This window comes from Carassius gibelio, chromosome A16, assembly GCF_023724105.1.
Source record: "Carassius gibelio isolate Cgi1373 ecotype wild population from Czech Republic chromosome A16, carGib1.2-hapl.c, whole genome shotgun sequence".
In the NCBI taxonomy this organism is placed as follows: Eukaryota; Metazoa; Chordata; class Actinopteri; order Cypriniformes; family Cyprinidae; genus Carassius; species Carassius gibelio.
This window is the reverse complement of record NC_068386.1, coordinates 7,317,058-7,325,479: the sequence shown is the minus strand read 5'-3', so window position 1 is coordinate 7,325,479 and position 8,422 is coordinate 7,317,058. Positions and strand designations below refer to the sequence as shown.

At 34.8% G+C, this 8,422-nt stretch overlaps 1 long non-coding RNA gene across 1 annotated transcript; it reads left to right on the top strand.

Annotated features, from left to right (window-relative positions):
- The first annotated feature begins 301 nt into the window (after nucleotides 1–301).
- On the top strand, nucleotides 302–2,381 carry LOC128031218 (uncharacterized). Its single transcript, XR_008188067.1, has 3 exons — nucleotides 302–393; nucleotides 595–757; nucleotides 1,740–2,381. It is a non-coding gene; the product is annotated as an uncharacterized LOC128031218 (long non-coding RNA).
- The last annotated feature ends 6,041 nt before the right edge of the window (nucleotides 2,382–8,422 follow it).

Below are 8,422 nucleotides of genomic sequence, written 5' to 3'. Positions count from 1 at the left end.
AAACTCAGCGAAAATATGTACCGAAGTAAAAGTGGAAGTAGGAGAAAAAAATAATACTCCAGTAAAGTACAGATACCGCCTTTTAGTACTTAAGTACAGTAGTGAAGTAGTTCTACTTCGTTACTATACATCTCTGTATATATATATATATATATATAAATCAGTTGGTTTACATTCTCATTCTTTATGTCAGAGCAAATAGACTGTGACCTGGGTGGTTTGGAAATTTGCTGCACTGGCTGGATGTTCTTTGACAGAAGTTCATGTTTGTTTAAGAAATACTGCGTCAGACGTTTCCTGTTCTGTATTTATGGTGCTATATCAGGCAAGCAACTCAATAGTACCGTGGCACTTCGTGAGCGATAAGGCCTGTAAAGATTATGATGACAAGTGGTGAGATTGTCCAGACATGCTTCACAGTAAACAGCTTTATATAATATAGTCTGATCTGGTATTCTGAATTCTTTCAGTTATATGTCATCCTAACTGCTAATGATAGATTTCATGTGTCTGCTAACAGTGCTAATAATTTTGCTGCTGCTCTGTGTGTGTGTGTGTGTGTGTGTGTGTGTGTCGGATGTACACCTTTTCCAGAATAAGAGATAACTGATCGATATGGCAAACTAAATGAGGGGATCATTGAATGCTGGGTCGTGCTTCCAGATGGCTAATGTTTACTTCCTCTATGTCTCAATCTGCTCTCATTAAAACATTCTCTCGGAGCGTGGCCTCCGGATGGCAACTGCGAGGAAGACAGGTGGCATTTATTGCATAAATATCAAGGCATCTCTGTGATATTAGCCTGATTGTGAGCATTAAGCCACTATTTGGTGTTTAAGAGCAACGATTAGATCGTTCATTCAAATTGAAATTTTGGCAATCTATTTCACTGAAAATTTACAATTACAGTCAATATGACCTTAAAACACATTCAAATGATTACTGAAAGTAAACAATACAAAGAAAAGTCCATGCACTTACAGTATTCCTCTTTATTGGCTCTTTTAACACTGGTGCATTCTATACTGTATTCTGTATTCTATATAACAGCCCAGCCTTTTCTTTTTGCATACTCATGGACAAACATTGAAGAAATAGCACTGTTATATCTTCCTAGCATGTGTTTTCTTGAGCAAGACTTAAAAAAGAAATCTAGAAAGATGGATAATGCAGAAGCATCTAAGCATCTGCAGCACTTGTCGGGACAGCAGGAAAAATGGATGGGGCAAAATGCCATCAAATCCTTGAGAAAAATCAGCTGCCATCTACCAGAAAGTTTTCAATGGATAGAAGGTTTACCTTCCAAAATGGCAATGACCCAAATCACACTGCAAAACTGAACACACATGGTTAAAGGAGAAAAAGGTGAATGTCCTAGCATGGCCCAATCAGAGCCCAGACCCCATTGAAAATCATTGGAATGACTTGAAGACTGCAGTTCACAAATGATCACCATCAGATTTAACTGAACTTGAGCAATTCTGCAAGAGTGGGCAAATATTGCGAAGTCTAGATGTGCAAAGTTAGTTGAGGCATATCCCAACAGACTAAAGGCTATTAATGTAAAAGGAGGTTCAACAAAATACTGACACAAGGGGGTGATCCTTTTTCCAACTCAGTTATTTAGAAAAAAAAAAAAAAAAAAAAAATATATATATATATATATATATATATATATATATATATATATAAAGTGATATTACAAAAATTAAATATTTCATATTCTGCATTATTTCTAGGTCACTAATGAAACACACTGATCACTGAACTCCTTAGTACAGACTTCAGACGTTCTTGCTCCCACTGAACATCAAGATGCTCTTTGGACTGAAAGAATGGAAGATTTCTCAAATCATGCAGGAGAAGATGATCGTCAGGTTTCACACAAATATGCAACATTTATTCAGCTCATGTGCTGCTGTCATTAAAGCAAAAAATGGGTCAAAGCAAATTCTAAGACACGCTGAATTATCCAGTCCAGCTTTTTAAGTCAAATTGTAATGCCGATAATATCATTTGTTTGAAGAAGAAAAAAAAAACACTTTTGGGCCACTTTTTCATTTGGTCAAATTCTTTAGACCGATATATAATCATTAGAAGTCAGAGCCATAAGTCATGGCTTGGACCAAATATAATACATAAGAGATAATATAGGTGACTTCAACATTGTAAAATGCTAGCAAATTCCCACTTCTTCTTTTTTTTTTTTTTTTTTTTAAATACAAAGCGTGTGGAGTGAGGTGAAAAGTATACCATTGGCTCTTTTCAGCCTTTTCAGTGGCTCTATTATAAATGGCAGAGTCAGTCAAAAGCTCTTCCAAATAGCCCTTATCTCCCAGTTTCAGCCTGCTGTCCATAATATAAGCTGTCATTTCACAAGGAGCTTTGCAATGGTACAATAAAAGACTAATGCTGCACCTATAACCTTGTCTCAAATTTATTTTACCTAAAAAATGAACTGGAAGTCAGAACTACGACAGATTTTACACAGGTGTCACTCGAGCTTAGTAATAGTCACTGAGCTTAAATAGTCACTGGACTGTAATTTTCTCATAATTAGACAACGACTATGATTAATTTCGCAGAAGAGGAGTTGAAGTGAGCATTGAGTGCTACGACATCACGACAACACAACACATATACAGTTGCAAAACTGATTTTATTTCAATGACTAAAATTGTCTTTATGAGTATTTTTGTGCTGTTTTCCAGTAAAAAAAAAAAATATATATCAAAACATACTTAAAATGAGATACAATTACTTGAGAATCAAATGTGCTTAATAGATTTCATAAAAGATTTCAGATAACATAGCTTGAATTTCTGGCTATTTTTCTTGCACACAGATTTGACAACGTTTCCTGTTTTAAGCATAAATTGTATAAATTCTAACATTGTGTCTAACAAATTGATGGGGGAAAAACCTTATGAAATATTTGTTTAATAAAACATTAACTATTTATAAATCAACTTGACAAATAATCTACAATAATAATAATAACAACAACAATAATTTAAGTACATCTAAATATCTTATCTTACTTCTCCAGTAAATATCATGTTTTTAAGATGTTTTAAAATTTTTACAGTGTTTTGTCCCATTTACTTTTCTGAAACAAAAGGAGCTAGAATAATTTGCTTCTGAAAAAAAAAAAAAAAAAAACTGTGAGCAGGTGTTTATGAGTTCCAAATACAGAGAAATCATAGAGAAGCTTTTTACTAAATGGAAGCATGTCTTTTCAAGTTAGCGTTAGCCTAATCTGGTCACTATGGCAACACTACGTGAATGCAACAGTTTTGTAGTTCTGATGTGAGCTTTGTGAGCTCAAAGGAAGGAGAGTGTTTTTGAGAAATATGCATCTAGTGTGTGTGTGTGTGTGTGTGAGAGAGCGAGAGAGAGAGAGAGAGAGAGAGAGAGAGGGAGTGAAACGGTAAACAACTTCCCTGCTTTCATATCTCATGTATTGAACAGTATGAAAAGGCACTGATGAGGGGAACAGCGAGAGGATATTAAACATTGGTCTTTTTGTACTTTCCAGCTTTTGTTTACAGTCATTTGACGTCAGTCTCACACACACATACTCACACACACACACACATCCCAGATGGACGCCATGCAAACAGTGACAAAATGTTCCCTTTTAAAATTACAATTAAATAAGAAACAAGGCAGCTTTGAAAAAACTAGGGGAACATAAAGGCTAATTATGTGGCAAAGTCTAAAATATGAAATTATTTCACATGGGATTACACATTAACCAAACTACAATGCTAATGTTAGTCAGCATGAGTTTGGCATTGCAAAAAAAAAAAAAAAAAACCACACACCTCTTGCTGCTGATAAAATGAAATTCTAAAAACCAGATGACCCATTTTCTCTCTACATTTTAATCTGCTGGGGAAAACTTTCTTGTGTTGCTGTATTAACACAAAGTAGTTTCCTTTTTGTTATATACATGCTGAATTTTTTAATATTTAAGGAATATTAGAAAATGAGAAACAGAAAACTAGAAATTATTATTATACATTAGTTAATAATTATTATACATTAGTATAGCATCCACTGACAAAAAAAAACAAAAAAAATAAAAAATAAAAAAAAAACATTTTTTACATGCAATGGTACAACCATTTGAAGTACCTTGGTGCATAAATACTATAAATAATATGATAATTCTAAATACCATGATATAGAATAAAAGTACCTTGTTACTGTGTAATACCAGAACCACAGTACATCTGTGTTACATTGTTATTAATGAGTAAAATATTTTCTAATATTTAATAAAAATGTAATATGTATATTTGTGAGTTGAAATTAAATTGACTTAACTAAATTGATGTAAGAACAGAGAATACAGAAGAACGTATAATTATCAAGCAGTCAAAGTGCATTTCACCCTAAGCAGCACTGTAGTGGCTTTTCTGCTAAGACCAAGAAGGTTTTGAAAAGAGTTTTTGTTCTAAAATGTAGTGAAATACTAGCAATCACTGAGTTCTTCTGAGGTCTATAATTCAAAGCTGGATTCAAGATTCAAATCAAAGAATCTTTTTAATTTGTAAATTATCGTTTTTGTAGAGGCAAAGCACTATTTTAGGCAACTGCTGTAACAAGCCAAACTATATTAGTTTGAGGATTTTTATTTATTTTTTTAGAGGACTGTTCACTTTTGTGCAATACTCTGAAAGACATCAGCAACAATGTTTTATAAATAGTGATTCATCATAAACAATATTAACAAATAACAGTGCTTCTTCAGGAAGCCATCAAACGCTGCGCAAGCAGTCACGGTAATATAAAGCAACGCAACTGTGATTCCCTTTCGAGTTCTTTGACTCTTCATGGTCCAGTGGTTATTAATCAGTGTCTTTTGGTGATGTTTTGAGTGGGAGGGTGAATCGCTCTGGCTTTTGACATTCAGTCCCCATAGAGAAACTGACACTTTCATTCAGTGTCATTACAGCGGCACATCTCAAAATCAGGTGATCCCTGCACTTCAGAGATATACAAAGCAATACACTACACAGTCTGTTTATAGAATGAAAGCACTGAACTAGAAAGAAAGAAAGAAAGAAAGAAAGAAAGAAAGAAAGAAAGAAAGAAAGAAAGAAAGAAAGAAAGAAAGAGGTATTACCTTAGTCATGGTATTGAAGGTGGAAGCGAGTGCTGTACATTCATTCCTCCACCTACAATCCCTGCTGGTACCGAGACTCGACCCTTGGATTACAAGTCTGACCATTGGGCCACAACTGCCTTAAGAAAGAAACTTAGAAGTTGTATATGAGCCTTTTAAACAGAGATATTTCAGTTAACTGCCAATTAACTCTCACACAGGACAGTGTTAGATTAAACTGAATGAATAGATTCCATCTCATTAAATGGATCAGATTGGATTACGTTCACAAAAGCACCACTGGAATAAATGTATTACAGAAATCACCTCATGAAGTATTACTCCGAATGGTTTACATTTATATTGCTTTTCTTGACAGAAAACCTGTCAAGAAAGTGACCTACAAGGTCATGTTATATTGTACTGTGACAATTGATTTTCACCTGATAGCAAAAGATATTAATCAAGTCAAGGCCAAGCCGAAGGCAATCATGACAACCTGCGCATGGTGCCATAAACAAAAACTGCACATCTCAAGTATAGGGCAGCTAGAAATAACATTTATATAGAAGGCATAGTAATTGAAAAAGGTTTCCCCTACATTTAAGAAAAAATAATAAAGACCAATTCAGGCCATAGAGATCTCTGTCTTATCAACATCAGAAATCCTGAGTAAATACCATTGATTGTAATCTATGTACTCTTCATCTACAAAAAAGCAAATGACTAGTCCTTTCTTAGATTGCCCTGACTGTACTAAATGTTCCTTACAGCAATCTAGTGTATATATATATAAATGTCAAGCATATGACCTACTTATTCTAAACTCTGTATTATGGAACATAAAACAGTTCATGACACATGCATTTTGCACATCTTGCACTACAGGATGCATTTAGGCATTCTGCAATACGACTAAGGGGCATTTACTCAGAATACGTTTTTGAGTTAAAAAAAAAAAAATGGGGGGAAAAGGCAGTTTTTGAGATTTTTTTTTTTTTTTTTTTTTTGAGAATAAGTATTGTGTTATACACAAAATGCTATAAGAGCACAACTGTCAAATATGTCCGTCTAAGCAAAAAACCCTTGATTGATTTATACCAATAGAAATAATATAATTTATACCAACAAAAATAATTTTATGAGTGAAATTACATAGAAATAGCTATTTGAGGTAATGACTGCAGGCTATTGCTTTTTACATTGTGACACATATTCACATAGACAAAAAAACGCAGACAGTTAAGAAAAGCAGAGCAGTAAAATTGTTGTGGTAAGTTGTGGCCTAGTGGTTATAGAGTTTGACTCCTAACCCTAGGGTTGTGGGTTTGAATCTCGGGCTGGTAATACCACGACTTTGCTGCCCTTGAGCAAGGCATCAATCCTCCAACTGCTCTGTACCATAAATGGCTGCCCACTGCTCCAGGTGTGTGTTTACAGTGTGTGTGTGTTCACTGCTCTGTATGTGTGCACTTTGGGTTAAATGCAGAGCACGAATTCTCAGTATGTCACCACATTGAATGTCACGTCAATTTCACTTAAATGCAAAAACCTGTTCTGTGTTTCCTTCAGTGACACTTGCCTGCTACTAAATCATCACAACCACACACAAAAACATATTTTACATTAGATTTTAGTGAGTTAGCTGTGGACTGCATGCATAAACAAACTCCACCTCAAGTCTGGTACTTGAACCAATGACTCTTATGAATTGGTTCTTTTCACCCATTTCCAAACATATAGTAAGACCATTGAATATGGTCTAAATAATGAACAAATCTTTATTCTTATGAGCCGGTTTTGTTGTTGTTGTTTGTTTGTTTTTTCTGAATAAAACACCACACAGCGTTAAAAGTATATATATATGACCCTAATAAGTGAGCTCTTTTTATTCAGTCAAACATCAAATCAAAAAGAGTAGTCAATGATTTGAACTTGTCTCATAAAATCCCTCCCTGAACTGTTCAAAGCAGTTACTGAATCTATATTTGACTCTCTTACTGAACTGCAAGTTATCATTATTTTCAGTGATGTCCATACTGAGTCAACAGTTTAATAAAGGAATATGCAGCACTATATACAGACATGTATACAGAACTGTATACACACATGTATACTTTAGGTCACACAGCAAAAAAAAAAAAAAAAAATATTACTCATAATGATTGTCATTGATCCACCTGGTTTAGTTTCTACTTGAAAGCCTCTTTTATGTTAGTAATTGAACCTCCATGGAATTTAATGCATTAGTCGACAGCCTTCCTGACCTAAGCTCGTTTAGCACCATCAGAGTCTCCACCTAAGATCAATCACTATGTCTGCAATAAAGCTTCTCTAAAAACTGACTAAAGAAGATCATCAATAAACCATTAGTGAAAAGCTTTGCAACATCTTCAACTTACTGGACTCTGGTTGGGCTGAAGACCAAACTACACACTGGTGCTGTTTGATGAAGCTGGTGCTTATTATTGGAGCCCACAAACCTCTAACCCTAAAGGTTATTTGCTGTATGCATGGTTATTAATTCTCAGTTGAATGACACAACACATCACATTCACCCTACATTCATTCATGATTTCCCCATCGTTATACTCATCCACAAATGTGTTTGTTTGAGTGAGACTGTGCACTATAACCTACCAAGGAGAGGTCTTGCATACGTGTTTGTATATAATTAGTATATTTTGAGGCTTCCCGGTAAATTCCAGAACCAAATATGTTATGGTAATGAACAGGAAATTACCAGAGTATGTCAGTTATACCAGCTTGTCATTTATTTGACCAGAGGACATGGCATTAAAAAAAGCTATTCAGTTTGCATGTTGGTGAACTAATTATCTAGTAAACTGCAATCTTGTTCAGCTCTGGCATATTACAAAACTCAAAATTACACTGCAAAAATCCCAGAGGAAAGCATTCAGCCAATCCATCTCTTAATGGAAACTCCATTTCAATTGATAAATTCATGTAGGGGCAGTGGTGCCACCTACCACATCAACAAGCAGTAGGACATGAGAAATATCCTCAGTCCATCTCTGATGCTCCACACAGCTAGATGAAAATGACATGGTAGTTTGCACATCAGCTACAGTCAAAAGTTGGCTGTTTTTCCAGGCTATGCCGCCATCCCAAAAAGAATCTCATCCAATATTCAGATGATTATCTGAAAGCAAGCATTAATAGTCATTTGGCACCTTGATGCCACAATGGAGTCCCACACTGCAGTGTTTGCTGGCATTGCCAAATGATAGACTCTCCATATTGGAAAAGTTTTTTTTTTTTTTTTTCATTGAAAAAGTTTAGCTTGCT